Raw genomic sequence first — 20,000 nt, forward strand, 5'->3', positions numbered from 1 at the left:
TGTGTGTGTGTGTGTGTGTGTGTGTGTGTGTGTGTGTATATACACTTATGATTTTTTTATTAATAGTTAATTTGTTCCTATTTATTTCCTATTACAGTAGTATTAAATTACTACAGTTTTAAATGTGGGAAATCATTAATTAAAAGGTTATTATAAAATTAAGCTAATAAACACTATTTAATTGCTTGAGTAAAATATTAATATAGTGTTATACATTTGTTACATGTAAAAAGATTTTTATTACATATAATGTACTATTGCCTATATTAACTTGCTATTATTTCCTTCATCATAAATTAATCCATTATATAAATGAAACCTGTCCATATGAGATCATTCAGCAAGGCCAGCAAACGAGTATCTGCCATATTATTGTCAGATAATAATGACTGATCAGCTATAATGACTGATTAAAAACTGTTCACTCTATTATATTGAATGGCGATCGGAAACGATGCTCCCCATTCTGCCGTCTCAATCGCAATATTTGTTAAACAAATTAAAGTAAACAATATTGTTTATTGTGTACAATATTTATTTATCATATATATTAAATATATCGATGACGATGTCCAAAAAGACGTTATAACTTTAACATTCATCGTAACCATATATAGTTTGCCTAGATTGTGTGTCCTAGATTGTGTGTGTCTAAAATGTGTGTGGTTCTGCGGGCCTGCAGCTGGATATTATTGGCAGAAACCAGTAGTCGTGCAAGCCTTAGTGCAAGTAATTTTGCACATACACTGAAATAAATGGAGGAACTTCATCTGAAACAATATCTTCTGGTAGACCATAGTTATGAAACACATGGTTAAACATCAATTCCACAGTTACCATAGCAGATGGTAACCTGGGTAAAGGGGATCCATTTACAAAATGTATATTACCGACAATTAAAAGAATGCAAGTGTTACCTTTAGAGACAGGCAGATCTGTTATGAAGTATCAGAGGTGGGACCAAGTCATTGTTTGGCAAGTCACAAGTAAGTCTCAATTCATTGCCCTCAAGTCCCGAGTCAAGACAGGCAAGTCCCGAGTCAAGTCCCAAGTCAAAGGCAACAAGTCTCAAGTCAAGTCCAAAGTCCTGCAGTTTGATTTTCGAGTCTTTTCGAGTCTTTTTAACAGAAAAATAAAATTTAAACAGATTATGTTTGATTGTAAGATCTGTATTTATTAAACAAACCTTTTTTTATGAAAGAACATTGCTTAGATATATAAAGATACAAATGTAATTTTCTGAAAAAGTGCTAAACAGTGCTGCGTCTCGTCTACACAGCCTATTGCACAAGAATGAGTTCCACCAAAAAAAGAGTCCATTTTGCCTCACCACACAGAAATTGCAGGTCTACTGCTGTCTAATTCATTAAGTTTAGTTGTGCTATGTTATGTCTTCAGTGATCAACTTGTGATTAACTAAAACTACATAAACAACCTCAATGAGGCAGCAGTAGACCAACAACTCCTGTATGCTGCAAAGTAAAATTGAGTGAACTTGGTATTTTGTCAATTGAATCTCTTGTGTGCTGAAGAGATTGAGATGCAAATCTGTCTAGCAGCAATGTAAAACGGTAGCACATATTCTAAATGAAGTAGGCTACTTCATACAAACAATAACGTTTTCTTCACATAACAATGAAGAACTTTGCTCTCTACCTTGTGTGATGCTCGTGCACCGATTTCCTCTGTGGACAAAACTGTTTGCGAGCTCTCAAATATACGCTGCTCACGCGCAAATTTTCTCGCTCTCAAATATGCACTGCTCACGCACACATTTTCCTGCGTGCTCTAAGAGATTATATACAGAATTTGTGTCTTGTGTTTCCTACTTTTGTGCTTTTTGATATGATTTATATTGAGGCACTATTTATTAACAATAACCAAAATACTAAAATAGACTTACATATTAAATTTTTTATCTAATAAACCATAACATTTTGGCTGTATGTTTTATAATGAGATATTTCCAGTTTCAAACACTTAAAGACACAGAGAATAGAGGTTGGATGTAAAGAATGCATTTTGTTTTACAAACATTTATTAAACATCCAAAAGGTTCACCATACTAATCAAATAAAAACATTTAAACAAAAATATAACTAACGCAAGCAGAAATGTAACTGTGATAAAAATAAGGAAAAACTTGATTTGGCATTATAGCCTACTGTACTATTCACTCTTTAAATAAATCTCACTATCAATCCCATTTTATCATGGCAACTAAAATAAAGTGAACTAGTCTCTGCTGTCTTCCACATTATTGATGAGATTGTGAAGGACATTTTCCATGTCATCCTCTTCATTTTGAGGAAAAGCTGTTCCACAGGGCCCCTGAACACATCTATTGGCATGGACAGGGTTTTGTACAGTACTATAGTAAAGTACTTTAATTAATCTGTTGGGGTAATATTATAGTTGCTATGGTAACACAAGTGTAATATAAACAAATGACCCAGTGCTGTAGTTTTTTTTTTTACAGTATTGGGTATATTATACTACAATTCACCACACTTTACTGTAGTAAAACTACACTCTGTATTTCATTTAATCAGTTCACTATTCTTAATACTACATTATGCTGAAGCATTCATTAACAACTTGTAAATAATACTAGGCTTAAACATAGGCAGTATACCTAACTCTCAAAAACACTAGTATTTATTATAGAATTTACCTTAACCTCATAGTTTTTCGTGTATTATACTAAATAGTGTAGCAATATATAAACCATATCAACATTCTGGAATAATCAATTTATCAGGAGGATCTCAGGAGAGCAAAAGCAGGAAAGGTATGAAGTGCCAGTGTGGACAAAACTCAAGCAAACGCAGAGAGACTGAATACACGCGCGAGAGACCAGCCAATCAGATTGAAGTACCTGCCCACTAGTGAAAGTAATGTCAGAGCCAATCAGATTTTTCTGTCTTTTCATAAAGAACGGGGTTCGAATCCCACTTAGGCACTTGTAAACTATCATTTTAGACCATTTTGTCAAAAATCCCTACTGAAAAAACAGCTTAAACCAGCCTAGGCTGGTTGGCTGGTTTTAGAGGGGTTTTGGCCATTTCCAGGCTGGTTTCCAGCCATTTCCAGCCTGGTCTAAGCTGGTCAGGCTGGGAGATGACCAGCTAAAACCAGCTATGTCCAGCTTAAACCAGGCTGGTAAGCTGGTTTTAGCTGGATTTTGCTGGTCAGTTTGCTGGAAACCAGCCTGGAAATGACCAAAACCCCTCTAAAACCAGCCTGGTCGACCAGCTAAAACCAGCTTACCAGCCTAGGCTGGTTTAAGCTGGATTTTTCTGCAGGGATATTGTTATGTTTAACCATTTATTAGAGCCACGAAGTATCTAAAACTTGTTTTCATGTTTGAATGGCCAATAAATGTGCTAAATAAATTAAAATAGAAATACCCACAGTGAAACAGTTATATAAATTTAAATATTAGTTTAAATACATTCATAGTGGTTTAAATATCTTTTAATATGTTAAGTAGAGAAGTTCACATTCAACAAACTGAATAAAACAAGTCTTCGTTTTTAGTTTACTTAAAAACAATTACAAATGGAGTAATTCAACTCACAATTAAATGATCTGATTGAGTGATGGAATAATAAAGGTAAAACTTTAATTGAATGATCAGTCAAGTGTTTCCAAATGAAATCTGTTAAAATAAGAGTCCTACAAAACAGGAACAAAGACACTCATGAAACAAAATGTGATTGTTAATTGTATTTTTTATTAGATGGTTGGTTTTAAGTACTTTAAAAATAGTAGATAAGCCTTAAATATAGAGGGGGAAATACAGAAAAACAAACAAACAGAAATTCAACAATATAATATAGATGCATTACATTACAATCTCGCAATAAAATTTTTTTTATTAAAAACCATATAGAGGACTAAAATATTGCTAAGAGGCATAACATCAACAATAATGAAAATACCTTTAGGGTTTTAAATACTAAATAAAATTAATAGTATTAATCCAAAATATGAAAAATGTAACACTTTACAATAAGGTTGTATTAATTAATTTAGTTTATGTATGTACTAATGTGAACAAACAATGCAGTGCAGTTCATTACAGTATTCATTATTTTATGCTTTAATTAATGAAAATAAAATTATTGGTTAATTCTTGTTAACTCACAGTGCATTAACATTAATGTTAACAAGCATAACTTTAAATTGTAATAATGCAATAGTAAATGTTAAACTATAATTAATAAAGGTTTAGAAGTATAGTTCATTATTAGTTCATGTTAGTACATAGATTAACTAAAGAAACCTTATTGCAAAATGTCACCAGAAAATAACAAAAAACATTTTTTTTCACAGTTTTAAGAGCTTTAAAAATAGATTATATATCTAGTTATTATTTCATGTAATTAATGTTACTACTAATTAAATAGTTAGAAAATACTGTCAGAGGATGGGCAAAACACAAAGATAAAACATAATATGCGCATTGACACAAACGACCAAAAACATAAATTACAGCCATGTTCATTCATAATTATATGAAATAAATCAGGAGAGGGTAAATTTGGTTTAAAAAAAACTGAAGTTCATTGACTTATGCACAACAGTAAAACAATGCTTTTGCACAACAGTAACACATTGCGAGTAGTAAAGTCTCTTACCTTTGACAGATGTTGTAAATCCGCTGAATAAAACAAAAGGAGCAGATCGCGGATGTGTTTATTTCACTCTCCGAGTCAGAATGAAAATGGCATCTTCAAATTTCCCGCTGGTGCAAAAACACGGAAGTGCGCCACAAAGCGCTAGTGGTCGAAAGTATGCGTGCATGCTCTCTGTCACACACGCACACACACGCAGAGATAGGGCGTTCTATCTCAACATACTTTTTATCTTTGGGCTTTTTATAGAAAGTAGCAAGTCTTTACAAGTCAATAGGCGCAAGTCCAAGTGAAAGTCCGAGTCATTTATGTTCAAGTCCAAGTCGAGTTGCAAGTCTTTTCATATTTTGTCAAGTCGAGTCTGAAGTCATCAAATTCATGACTCGAGTCTGAATCGAGTCCAAGTCACATGACTCGAGTCCACACCTCTGTGAAGTATACTCCCAGATGTGACCCCCTCTTATAGCAATGAGAAGGTCTTGTTGGCCTGGGTGACCAGTGCCCGGCTGAGGAGTGAATATGTGGGGTGCATTCGTTTGGGGAAACAAATTGTAGACCTGGAGGACAGCCAGGTTGACTTAGGGTTCCTCGAAAGAGGCTAGAGGAGTCTCCCATTCAATGGGGCTGAAAATTAGTTGGGATGGAATGATCAGCTTAGCATTCTTTGGAGAGTTGGAGAGCATCTGACTTTGTTTTTCTTTGCAGGAATGGGTTTTAACCACAGCCGTTTGAACTGTAGTACTTTTTTAACTAAAATGTTATCAGCATGATGGTAAAAAACTGTACATTTCTATTCAAACCATTCTTTTGCAATCTCATACCAAAAACGGAAATAAGGGCAGTAATAATAGCTATAAATGTGGGAGAGTTGATATTTTGTGATTGTATTGTATTGCAATATGGAACAATTAAATGTTGATGTTAAATCAAAAGCAATTCACAAATACTTGAAAATGAGATGATGTAATGACAATATTTCTCTATGGTTACAATTGAATTAATTACAAAATAGCTGTATCAAATAATAAAATATGAAATGATAAAACATGATATAAATTGTACCCAGCTTAAATGTAAAATTAAAGTTACCAGAGGTAGAAGAAGAGACACAGGGGGAGGGAGAGAGAGACAAAGAGCGCAGGCCCAGAAGTTAGAGGAGAAAAAGAGGGAGAGCAGCGTCTTACCACCTATTTTGTATCTTTCTTGACCATGAGACTAAAGCCCAAATGCTAAGATATTAAAACTGAACAAGCAATATGTGACCTAATCGTAAAACCCCCAAAGTCCACATACCAGGCCCTGATCTTATCAGTATCTGCCTTTGGAGTCAGTATGGACCTTCTCGAGTCAAAAAGACATGTTTTGTCATATAAACAAATGCATATGATAATTTAGCCTCTCACACCTTTGACCTAGAAGATATGTCATGGAAAAGTTAAAGTGTGTGGATAAATAAAGCCCATCTGGCTTGCCAAGGATGGAGATGGCAGGCCACTTGTAGATGCAGCAAGTTTGAAGTGAAAGGGTGTTTAGATCCATCTAACCAGTGCCTCCATTCCTTGAGGGCTAGCTTGATGGCCAGAAGCTTGCACATCATAGGTCGCTTTTGCCGGGCTAAACCTAAGGCACATGGATGAAATCTTGGTGTTACCCCCTGCCCATGGGAAAGGATGGGCCTAACTCTAGTAATGGATGCATCCACCTCTACCATAGAAGGTAGCTCTGGATTGGGATAAACCAGGAGGGGGGCCTTGGGTAAAGGGTTTCTTTAATTCATCTTTATTTTGAAATCATTTTTATTTCTGAAGTGCTTTTACAATGTAAATTGTGTCTAAGCCGTTTCACATAGAAGATCTAATAAATTAACTATGTCAGTTCAGTTTTCAGAGTTAAAGTTCAGTTTAGTTTTGTTCAGTGTGGATTAATTTTCACTGCTTAAAGTTTAAACAATGAAGAGCAAATCCAAATCTAAGTCCCAAACCAAGCAAGCCAGTGGCCTTAGCGCCAGGGAACAAACTTCACCAACTGATGAAAGTAAAAGAAAAAACTTTGAGAGAAACCAGGCTTCAATGGGCATGACCATTTCCCCTCTGGTCAAACTTCTGCAGTCTAGGTGCCGGAAGCTGGAGAACGATGGACATCCATCGTAGAGAAGCTGCAGGTGTGTGTAGATCACCGGCAGGTGTTCAGGCTGGCCCATGAGATAAATGCGATACTCATCTGTCACTGGAAACTTTTAGGAATCATGCTCTCTCTCTCTCTCTATATATATATATAGTATGTCACAAAAGTGAGTACACCCCTCCCATTTCTGCAAATATTTATTTTTATATTTTCATAGGACAACACTGCAGAAATGACTCTTTGATACAATGACTAGTAGTCAGTGTAAAGCGTGTATAGCAGTGTAAATTTATTGTCCTCTCAAAATAACTACAAATACAGCCAATAATAGTGAAAAGTGAAAATGTAAAATGTCAATATTTTTTGTGCCTACCATCATTTTCCAGCATGGTTTTAGCTCTCTTGGGCATGGAGTTGACCAGAGCTTCACCGGTTGCCACTGAAATTCTCTTCCACTCCTCCATCACAACATCATGGAGTTGGTGGACATTTGAGACCTTGTGCTCCTCCACCTTCCTTTTCAGGATGCCCCAGAGGTGTTCTATGGGGTTTATGTCTGGAGACATGCTTGGCCAGTCCATCATATTTACCCTCAGCCTCTTTAGCAAGCCATTGGTCATCCTGAATAAATGTTTGGGGTTATTATTATGCTGGAACACTACTCTGCAGTCCAGTTTCCTGAGGGAACTGCTTCATTATGTCACAGTACATGTTAGAATTCATGTTTTCCTCAATGAAATGTAGCTCCCCAATGCCAGCAGCACTCATGCAGAATATGACACTCCCACCATCATTACATTTACATTTACATTTAGTCATTTAGCAGACGCTTTTATCCAAAGCGACTTACAAATGAGGACAAGGAAGCAATTTACACAACCAAGAGCAACAATGAATAAGTGCTATAAGCAAGTTCAACATAAGCAAGTCATGTTTAATGGTAGGCAAGACTTTGTACTCCTCACCTGGTTGCCGCCACACACACTTGACACCATTTTAAACCAAATGGGTTTATTTTGGTCTTAGACCATAGGACATGGTTCCAGTAATCCTGGTCCTTAGCTTGCATGTCTGCCGCAAATTGTTTGCGAGCTTTCTTGCATCGCCTTTAGAAGAGGCTTCCTTCTAGGACCACAACCATGAATCTAATAGTTGTTTGCCATGAGGTGCCATGTTAAACTTTCAGTGGCCTGGTTGAGAGTGGAAGAGCTTGTATACCAAATTTAACTCACCTGCTATCTGTGGATACCCGAGACAGTGTAACACTTATGAATTACATGACACGGGAAGAAAAATGACTAATTGTGCTAAATTTTGACATTTTCACTTAGAGGTGTACTCACTTTTGTTGCCAGGGGTTCAGCCAGAGGTGTGGACTTGAGTCATGTGACTTGGACTCGAGTCAGACTCGAGTCATGAATTTGATGACTTTAGACTCGACTTGACAAAATTTAAAAAGACTTGCAACTCGACTTGGACTTGAACATAAATGACTCGGACTTTGACTAGGACTTGCCCCTATTGACTTGTAAAGACTTGCTGCTTCCCATGAAAAGCCCAAAGATAAAAAAGTATGTTGACATGGACCGCTCTCTCTCTCACCCCGTTTATGTGTGCGTGTGTGTGTGACAGCATGCGCGCGTGTGTGTGTGACAGCATGCGCGCTTTCGGCATGACATCCAATCAAAGCACGGTAGATTGTTTTGATTCGTCAGTATCCAACGTGACTACTATGAGGCGCCGGAGTGGACAAAAGTCAAGCGAACACAGAGAGAATTTGAATTTGAGATCGAGCCAATACTTGCGTGCCAATACTGTCTCTCTCTCTCTCTCTCTCATACAACATACACCTCTCTCTCTCTCTTTCTCTCTTGCTCGTGCATTCAGTCTCTTTGCGTTCGCTTGACTTTTGTTTACGATGGCGTCTCATACCTTTAGTGCTTTTGCTCTCACGGGATCCTCCTTTTAAACTGACCCTTCGCTAAGCCACGCCCAAAAACCGCCACCCACCAATCGCGGCTTACCAATCGTGACTACGGACAGGGGCTCTGTCAAGCTTTCGAGCGAGGGAAACAAGCCAAATCGTTGCGCAATTGGATTGTGCAAATCTGACACCCGCTATCCTAAAAGTTTGGACTGGGTGGTGGGATTTTTCCCTTTTCAAAACCTAAAGCCCAAGAGGAGAAATGCCAGCGTGGATCAAGCTGTGTGAGGGGCGGTAAAGGAGTTAACAGCTAAGTTGATTTTTGTTTTCGATATTCACATTCAGTGATAGGTGGCAATAACTCACACTTCTCTTGTAAACAGATCTAAACTGTGTTATAAAAAAAAAGCAAAAAAAAGCAGGTTATGTTTACCAGCGGTCTTTTTCTTTTTTTCCACTCGATATTATGAGCACTGCTTAGTTTAAACCCTCGCCATTGTAACGCATATAAATACATACACTAATATTTGCTGGTAGGAAATATCTATTTGTTCACTTCTGTTATTTATACTTTGATTTGCATTTCAATTTTTTTTCTTCCACTTAACTGCAAATTTGAATAAAAACTGGATAAAGAGCACACAAACATGCTAACAGTAATAGGTACTGTACACTGTTATGGGTCAATGATGCTAATGTTCGGCACAAATCTATCAGTTTCTTAGGTTATTAGATTATTTTATAATTTCACCTCTCCTGCTGTGCATGAACTATGCTGTTGAATGTTCAGCGTATTAGGTTGCTAGGCTAACCTTGCTTCAATTTAAATAAAATATTCTCTAATCAGTTGCTATTATGTTGTGAATATACCCCTGTAATGTATACTGCAGTCCTCTTTTGTCTGGCTTTCTCAGATATCTCACCTGTTTTTCAAAAATGACTAATTAAATCCTTGGAAATGTCTGACACCAGCGCATACACACTGTAATAGATGTGCCAGGCATGAAAGCTTGACAGGCGTAGCAACAGTAACTAAGGAGGGCGAGGCTTAGCGAAGGGTTATTCCAAGAATGTTGATATGGTTTCTTTCTTGCTTTACTATTTATTTAGAATACACAAAAAACTAAAAGGTTAAGGTAAATTCTTTAATAAATTCTAGTGTTTTTGAGTATTATACTTTTTGTATACTTGTATTATACTTATTATAGTAGTATTAACAATAGTGAACAGATAAAATACAAAGTGTAGTTTTACTACAGTAAAGTGTAGTGATTTGTAGTATAAAATACCCTATATTGTAAAATAATACAGCACTGGGTAATTTGTTTATATTACACTTGTGTTACCATAGCAACTATAGTATTACCTCAACTGATCAATTGAAGTTCTTTACTGTAGTAGGCTACTGTTCAAAACACAGTACATGCCAATATATGTGTTCAGGGGCCCTGTGGAACAGCTTTCCTCAAAATGAAGAGGATGACATGGAAAATGTCCTCCACAATCTCATCAACAAAGTGGAAGCCAGCAGACACTAGTTTACTTTATTTTGGCTGCCATGATAAAATGAGATTGATAGTGAGATTTATTTGAAGAGTGAATAATACAGTAGGCTATAATACCTTATCAAGTGTTTCCTTATTTTATCACAGTTACATTTCCGCTTGCATTAGTTTTTGTTTAAATGCTTTTAAAATAAAATGTATTCTTTACATCCAACATCTATTCCAGGGGTGCCTTATAGTGGTGTAAACCCCTTTACAAGGGGTGTTTCCCCTGTGTACACTCTAGCCACCCCGATATGATTTTGCTGTTGACATTATTTATTTAAATCTACTTACATAAATGCAATACAATGCAATATTTCAATAAATAAATAGCAGCCACTAAATTATTGTGGATTGATTGGTGCCACTGACGTAGCTGGCCTCTTCTGGCCACCCCTAAGCAAATTTTCAGGGGGGCACCACTGGTCTATTCTCTGTCTTTAAGTGTTTGAAACTGAAAATATCTCATCATATAAAACAACCAAAAATGTTATGGTTTATTAGATTAAACATTTAATATGTAAGTCTATTTTAGTATTTTGGGTATTGTTATTAAACAGTGCAGCAATATGAATCATATCAAAAAGCATGAAAGGAAGAGGGAACACGACACAAATTGTGAGTCTGCTTATAATCTCTGAGAGCGCTCAAGAAAATTTGTGTGTGAGCAGTGCATATTTGAGAGCGAGAGAAAAATTGCGCGTGAGCAGCGTATATTTGAGAAGTCGCAAGCAGTTTTGTCCACAAACAGAGGAAATCCGTGCACGAGCATCACACAAGGTAGAGAGCAAAGCTCTTCAACGTTATGTGAAGAAAACAACGTTATTGTTTGTATGAAGTAGCCTACTTCATTAACAATATGTGCTACCATTTTACATTGCTGCTAGACGGATTTGCAACTCCATCTCTTTAGCACACACGAGATTCAATTGACAAAATTCCAATTTTACTCAATTTAACTTTGCAGCATATACAGGAGTTGGTCTACTGCTACCACATTGAGGTTATGTAATTTTGGTTAATCACAAGTTGATCACCGAAGACATAACATAGCACAACTAAACTTAATGAATTAGACAGCAGTAGACCTGCAATTTCTGTGTGATGTGAGGCAAAATGGAGTCTTTTTTTGGTGGAACTCGTTCTTGTGCATTATGCTGTGGAGACGAGATGCAGCACTGTTCAGTACTTTTTCAGAAAATTGCATTTGTATTTTTATATATCTGAGCAATGTTCTTTCATAAAAAAGGTTTGTTTAATTAATACAGATCTTACAACCATACCTAATCTGTATATATTTTATTTTTCTGTTAAAAAGACTCGAAAAGACTCGAAAATCAAACTGCAGGACTTTGGACTTGACTTGAGACTTGTTGCCTTTGACTCGGGACTTGACTCGGGACTTGCCTGTCTTGACTCAGGACTTGACTCGGGACTTGAGGGCAATGAATTGAGACTTACTTGTGACTTGCCAAACAATGACTTGGTCCCACCTCTGGGTTCAGCTATTATCGGCTGTATTTGTAGTTATTTTTAGAGGACAATACATTTACACTGCTATACACACTTTACACTGACTACTAGTCCTTGTGTCAGAGTCATTTCTGCAGTGTTGTCCTATGAAAAGATTTTAAAAAAATATTTGCAGAAATGGGAGGGGTGTACTTTTGTGACTTTAAAAAAAAAAAAATATATATATATATATATATATATATATATATATATATATATATATATATATATATATATATATATATATATATATATATATATATATATATATATATATATATATATATATATATATATATATATATAGGGATGCAACAATACAGTTAGCCCACGGTTCATTACATGCCTCGGTGTTTTAACACTGTTTTCGGTTCTGTTCAGTTCAGATGGCTTGACCAATAAGTGTTTTTTTGTTTTGTTTTTTCTATGTTTGGGCAATAGGAACAGTAAGAGGTTAAGAAAAAAAAAAAGGATTTATTGCAATACTCCTTTATTTCACTTAATAGCCAAGAAAAGTACATTAGTTATAGTGTTATTGTATAAAAAAAAGAAAAAAATAACACTGAAATTTCACAGCTGCTGGTAACCCATGTACAAACTTGGGAACACATAAATTCCTACATTTTGAAAATAAACGTACATATGAAGTTAATAAACATAAACTGTAAATTTTAAATAAACATATTTGTACTATTCAGTAAACATAACATCTTAATTAAACTTAACAGTAGTCCAGTACAGTATCCTTCATTCAGAATGTAAAGTGCAATTTCACTTAGGTCAGCTATCTATTCCTTTGATTTGAGGTTCTTCTGTAAAAAGATAAGCCTGTCAACATTTTCTGCAGCAAGGCGTTTTGCACTTACAATGTCCACAGCAGTGGAGAAAATTATCTCGCTCGCAACAGAAGTTCCTGGGACACAGAGGTGTTGTTGTGCAGGTTTTGCTACATGGGGGAACTTGCATTCATTTATTTTCCACCACATAAATGGATTAGCATCCACATGAATACTGTCTGCCAACTTTTATGTGGTGACCTTCTCCTCAATGATCTGAGGAAAGGGCTTAGCCTGCTGTTCCTCAGTTTTGAAAAGCTCCCCAAATACCTCTGACATTGCTGTTTTCTTCTTGGGAGGAGGAGAAGATGGATTGTCTTCCTCTGTGGAGGGCACAGGATTCTGCACTAGACCCTTAGCAACAAAGAGAATGATCCTTTAGTATAATTATTACACATATAAGCACACACATCTCAGAACCGTACTTATGACAAATGTAAAATTATTTTGATCAGTGAAAAGGACACAAATAATATAACAAATATCTAAATAGATAAAACGATCAAAGTCACACATTATAAAAAATAATAATAAATAAATAAATAGTACCTGCTGTTCATACTGCGGAATTGCACGGATGGTATTCCTGTAGATCTTATCACAAGAATCTTCATGAAGGTAAGGCAGGGATTTAAACCTGGGGTCAAGGGCTGTAGCCATTTGGAGGTAATCATGACGATTAGGGTCAGTGCACCTCTTTGCCAGGTCATTTGTAATGGCTGCTTTTGCTTCTTTGATTGTTGCACTGTCCTGGTCTCCTGGTGACATGGATTTGAGAATCATCTCTTTCAGAGGAAGGATCATTGATATAGTGGGGGTTGTTTTACTGCTCATGAGAGTTGTCACTGTTTTCAGTGGTGTGAGGACCTTAATCAGTTCTTCTGCCAGTTTTTGTTCACTGTCATTCAACATGGTAATGTTCTTGACAGACAGCTTCAGATCTTTGTCCAGTAAGGCAGAATAGATGGCGGGCTGCTGTTCTGTGTATCTTTTTAGCATGTAATGTACTGTATTCCACCGAGTTGTGACATTATGAATTAACTTGTGTCTGGGCAAGTGTAACATCTCCTGCTTCACAGTCAAAACATGGTGGGCTTTGGTGCTTTTGTGAAAAAAATCACTATTTTTATAACCTTCCCCAGGAGGCGGGACACTGTGGTGAATTATACTACTCTCTTAGCTGCTAGGTTTACAACATGCGCAAAACAACTTACAGTATCTGTGGCTCCAGCCCGTCAGCTTCATGGACTGCATTCACAATATTCGGAGCGTTATCAGTGGTTAACGGGAGTACCACACTGTAAACGATTTCCTGTTAAATTAACAGTAAGTTACTGGCAACAATTATCCAGTAGCTGCTGTATTTCATAAAACAGTAACATTACTGTAATACTAATTACTTTAGTATTACATTTACTGTAAAATGTAATACATCATTTTACTGTTTTCTTTTTTTTACTGTAACACCAATTACAGTAGTGATACACATACTGCAAAACTGAAAACAGTATTTTACTGTACATGTTTACCATGCAGAACTACGGTATTTTAACGTTACTTTCATTATTACTGTAAAGTATTTTACAGTTATTAAATGTTATTTTATTGTATTTAATAGTGCTACTTTATAATGAGCAAAAAAATGTTCAAAAATTGCACAAATGTTATTTTAACTGTTCAAGAAATGCAAGAAAAATAAAGAAACTGAAACTTTAACTTCACAATAAAAGTTTATTGTGTAAACCCTACTGAAACAGTAGCAATTATTCAATATAACAAAGCAACAGAACACTAATGAACAATTGATCATTAAAACCAGTCAACAATTAATGTATCAAAAAGTATTACAATTTTAAAAACAGGTGAAAATACTGCTACAAGACACGAAATGATGAAGGCCAAATGATGTTGTAGAAAAGGGACAGTGAAAAAGGGCAGGAGCACTTCTGATGATCCTACAAAAATGACAAGCAAAATCAATCACTGGAGTAAAAACTAATCATGCCTTAAATTATTTCATTCATTCAGAAACCAAACACCGCACTGCTGTTTTATATAAATAAAACACAGTTTTTTGTCGTTTTTGTTGGCAAAATACAGATTGTTGTCTATTTACAATTACACTAACAGTCATGGGGAAAATATCAGTCAAGTCAACACTAGTCAAGTGTCCACACAGGTATGTAAAGTCTCATCTTAACGTAATGTCTGACTCTGTATAGCTTGAATATCTGATTCCATGACCACCCTAGAGCTTCCACGAATTTAAGAGGGGTGAACACAGTTAATTCTGACCTTAAGAGGCTATATATTAAAAATAAATAAATTTAATTTAACGTGACTAATGTTAATTAAGTACTTTTAAGCTTTTAACATGTGAAAATCTACTTCTAACTAAAAAAAATAATGCTAATGATGAGTTACTGACATTTGGTTCGCATAAAACAAAGTAATCACTAAGCATTCATTTTTGCTAAAATCTGCTGAAAGGCGCAGCAACACGAACAAATGTGTTAAAGTTGAGCAGAGAACTGAAGAGTAGTCAAGCAGTCTACTACTAGAAATGTTTGTAATAATATTTTGCAGTCAATTCGTTTTACTGTATTTCAATATGCAGTAATGGCATGTCAGTGAAACAAATAAATATTATTACACCTCACCAGTGACATTTCCTCAAATTAAATCATCATGACGTTACTGTGCACAGCATCAGTAAAACGTTAAGAATAATTTAAATACCACATTTTTTAAAACAGTCACTGCTGATTACAAACTTAAATTAAAGATAGGCTTACAGAAATCCTGAATGCATAATAATATGAAGATTTATTACTCACTGATGTCGAAGCACTTCCAGGTTGTCAGAGATGTAGACAGGACAGAATATGTGCCATCAAATGAGCTCTTGTGCAGCCTTTGTTGGACATCCAGGTAGTATGTTCACCCACACTGTAAAAAAAAAAAAAAAATCTGTTATTTTATATGTTTTTTTTCCCAGCAGCTAGGTTAATAGACTGAAAAACGTTAAGAATAATTTAAATTATTATATTTAAATTATTTTAATTAATAATTGTATATATATATATATATATATATATATATATATATATATATATATATATATATATATATATATATATATATATATATATAAAATTATTTTAATTAATAATATATATATATATATATATATATATATATATATATATATATATATATATATATATATATATATATATATATATATGTAAAAGTAACCAAAATAAATAATTTATTAAAATGTGAGAGATACTAAGCATGTTTGGTCTACAGAGAGAAGTAAACATTTACTTCAAGCATTGATCCTAATGAATCTATTTCAGCATTTTTGAGCATTTAGATCAGGGGTGCTCAACCCTGTTCCTGGAGATCTACCTTTCCGCAGAGCTCACCTGCAACCTTGATCAAGAACACCTGCCTTTATTTACCAAGTGCTCCTTCAAATACTATTTAGTTTGTTTAGTTGCGTTTGATCAGGGTTGGAGCTAAACTCTGCAGAAAGGTCGATCTCCAGGAACAGGGTTGAGCACCCGTTTAAGACAATGAAAAATAAGACATCTAGATGATATTTTATATTCAATCATTTGTGAAATTTAAATGACTTATATTCAGTATATACATAACATGAAATTAGAATAGGAATAAAAATAATAATACTCTATGCCAAATAAAATACTTCAGATCTAAATAAAGCAGGTGTTTTACCTAAAGGTTCCTTTCCTCCAGTTAGTTTAGTTGTAGATCCCTCCACATCTGTGCTTTATTTGGTTCTTGACTTAAGAGTAACTGGTGTCGCATTCCAGGTTCATCACAATCTGAGCTAAAAAGACAATATGGCAAAAGACAAGACACATATAAATAAGTCTCAGAATAAAATATTTAAAAGGATAGTTTACTTTTCTGCCACCATTACTCCATGTGTTTTAAACCAGTTTGAATTTCTGTTGAACACTAAAGCAGATAATTTGAAGAATGTTAGAAACCAGTAACTATTGACTTCCATATTTGAACCAAATTTCTTTAAAAAAAATATATGAGTTTGTGTTTAATGGAACAAAAAAAAATCTATTTTTAACTATTTTGAAACCATTATTTTCATTTTTGGGTGAACTGTCCCTTCAATTCAAGTGTCACGCATTACTCATAAAAACTGATGTATCGCTTGAGGAAAACTAAATCAAGTACCTCCTGTGAGCAAGCAGAATCAATATGCCATTGTATTCAGCCAACTGACCCAGCCGAGGCTCGAACCAGCAACCTTCTTGCTATGAGGCGACAGCACTACCTACTGTGCCACTGCGTCGCTACTGGAGGAAGAAAAAGAGGTTGTACATGAAACTCCTCACAACAAATCTGTGAACAACTTGACATTTCAAAATCTAATCTAAATGAGGAAGACATCAACATTACCTTGAATAATCAAGTGAGGAGAGATTGGTAGCATCAGTTTTTCAACATCAATTGTTGTAGCTGCAAAAAAGATAAATATGATAAGAGTAAAATAAGACTTAACATTAAATAATCTAAATCTATGGTACAACCATACCAATCTGTATGGGGTTCAAATAAATTTGTATACAAATCATTCCCTACACCCTGAACACCATAAAGAAAATGTACAATTAATGACACACTAACGTTATACAATAAGCTTATTAACCAGTACGAAATAGACAATTAATATGAATTATGTTAATATTAACGTTAGCTTAAAAGACATCAACTCAATTTTATTATCAGCTTAATTTAATAAAACAGTTTAGACTTGTTTCATTGTGAGTTTAGTTTGAATAACTAAGTTAACTTACAGTTAACAAATTTAACCACAATGATAACTTAGTCATAATGACCATGTGAAGACCAGAGCCTACCTTAACGTTAAACGTTTAACTTTTCATGGTGACATTGCCTTCATCTCAGTGTTGTGCTGAAATACAGAATTAATTAAACATTAATGCAGTTAACCCCAAGTAAAAGTTAAGTTTTTTTTCAGGTAACATTACTATGGTCAAAAACTCACTTAAGATAAACTCACTGTACGTTATCTAATACCTCGCAAACACTACAAACACGGTCTGGCGTCGAATAACGTGACATAAGTACCTACAACTGAAGTAACTTGGTTAATTATTTTAAATTACACACACACACTACACGGAAATATACACAAAACAATCCTTTAACGAACAGAATTTGACTTTTAAACACTTACCGAGGATGAATTCACTGGAAGAAAAGGCGACAGGTGGATTTCAAATTAGAAGAGCCGTTGCTTGCCTGGTAAAGGTCGAATCGAGTCGGCTCGGTTCTATGAATCGGCTCCTAGAACAGTAAAGAGTCGAATCCGCCTAAAACCGATTCCTTTTTGTATATTATTCTAAGACACAACAATAAATTATTACCATTTCGTTATACTGCTCGGCCACACACATTTATACACATATTGCTCAATGTGCTTGTGAACACGTGTGATAAAATAATTCCCGAGCAAACGGTTCAATCCGATTCGATGTCGTTTGAGTGCTGAACCGAACCAGTGCAAACGTGATATTGATAAAATAGTAATATTGTTGGGGTTTTTTTCACTTTACCAGCGAAAATATTACATGTATCTGACTTTAACAATGAGAATAAGGTTCGCTTAAAGTGTTTTGAGAATTAATATTTTTTTCTCCCAGAGTTCATTTCACACCAACAAGCAAATATAATGACGGATGAGAAAAGCCAGATCATATCATAAATATTGCCTTTAATATGTCACGAAATGAAGTTTTAACGGGTTTTCATGCGAGAATGTAGTTCTTCCAAACTCAAATCTGTGGTTTGTTTTTAGATATCATGACTAATTTTAAGTGTGCTTTGCCGATAGGGGAGATTCTGACCTCCAGGGGTTGACGGCGCTCCATTACTCATGTATCCGGCAAACCTCATGCTTTAATCGGCCTAGACATTATTGAGACATGCCCCTGTCTTCGATGACTAGATAATAAATGTGTTATGAAATAAAGTTTTAACCGTTTTTCATGCGAGAATGTAGTTGTTTTAAACTCAAGTCTGTGGTTAATTTATTAAGATAGTGCGTATTTTAAAATGTTGTTTTGAAAATGCGGAGATTTGTGACCTCTACGGTGGCCCATATGGGTGCCCAATATTTTTGAATCCGTCTAAAGCAGGTTGGTCACTCTGACATTTAAGCTGACTTTGAAATCATTTTGTGTTTAACAGCCCTTGGTTACATGAATCAATTATTTTTGTTCCAATTTACGTTTTGGTTTGGCACAAAGTTATGTTTATTAAATATTATTTAATATTTCCATGTTACCTTATAAAATAAAGGTGCAGTGCACCCAAAAATGGAAAACCAGGGGACAGTTTAATGCACTGAACAGTCTGAAGAAACTGGTTAGGTTATTTACTTCACAAAATAATTTGTCTAAAAATAAGTAAACATAATAATCATAATATATAGTGTGTGTGGAGTTGTTCTTGGTCATTTGCAGTACTGTATTTAGATGCACAGTAACTGATTTTTCCCCAAAATGCATTGTAAAATCTACAGTAACATACTGTTAACCATGTTCACAGTATAGAAAAGTTGAAAATACATTCTTATACTGTGAAAACAACAATAGATACAGTAACACACTGTGCACAGCTTATACAGTAAAAAACTGTTGAGAAATGCAGTATAATACTGTGAAAACAACAGAAATCATTTACAGTGCATCTTTGGCCTACTCAACTTCCACGTATGTACTGCTGTGTCAACTCTTCCGCCAAATGAGCGATTGTATGACTTTCATACAGGGGACGGATTTGGAGTACAGCGCTTGTCATTTCCCAATCCGACATGTAGTGAACAGTTACAGTGAGGTAACAGATGGTTGGACCTCACAGGCAACCATGAGTGGTCAGAGCAAGGCTCTGTCCTTTAGCCAATTCTTGCACAATATTGTTGCGTGTCTTTTCATAGAGGTTGGCAATTATCTCTGTGCTGAAAAAAGTGCGAGACAGTAGTTTGTAACATGGATCGAGTGCTTTCAGGAGATGACAAAAGCCAACATCTCAGATCGCCGAAAACAGCTGCATATCTTTAGCAATGAACACTCCCACTGCCTTTGTTATTTTTGTGTGTCTCTCGGAACCAATTGGGTATGTTTGCAGGAACGATTTAACTTAAGATTGTTGTTTTTTGGAGAACTTTATTACCTTCTCCGCTATCCTGCCTTCAGCCAGTTATTAAAAAGAATCAGTCAATATTTTCGTTTTGTAATATAAATTAATTATTTAAGTGAAAATAATTTAGGGCAGTCCTATTTATTTTATTCATTTCATTTAGATTACTCTGCTCTTCTGTGCTAAACACTGCAGGTCCATG

The 20,000-nt window shown here is 35.2% G+C and overlaps 1 protein-coding gene and 1 pseudogene across 3 annotated transcripts in view; one reads left to right on the top strand and one right to left on the bottom strand.

Annotated features, from left to right (window-relative positions):
• Positions 1-20,000, top strand: part of becn1 (beclin 1, autophagy related) — a 412,014-nt gene that overhangs the window by 321,621 nt on the left and 70,393 nt on the right.
• Positions 12,410-14,973, bottom strand: LOC147834423 (E3 SUMO-protein ligase ZBED1-like; annotated as a pseudogene). The gene is made up of 2 exons (XR_015503984.1): positions 13,133-14,973; positions 12,410-12,925 (listed from the first exon to the last, which is right to left on the bottom strand). The product of XR_015503984.1 is annotated as an E3 SUMO-protein ligase ZBED1-like (transcript).

This window comes from Danio rerio, chromosome 12 (assembly GCF_052040795.2).
Source record: "Danio rerio strain M-AB ecotype USA chromosome 12, GRCz13ab, whole genome shotgun sequence".
Lineage (NCBI taxonomy): Eukaryota > Metazoa > Chordata > Actinopteri > Cypriniformes > Danionidae > Danio > Danio rerio.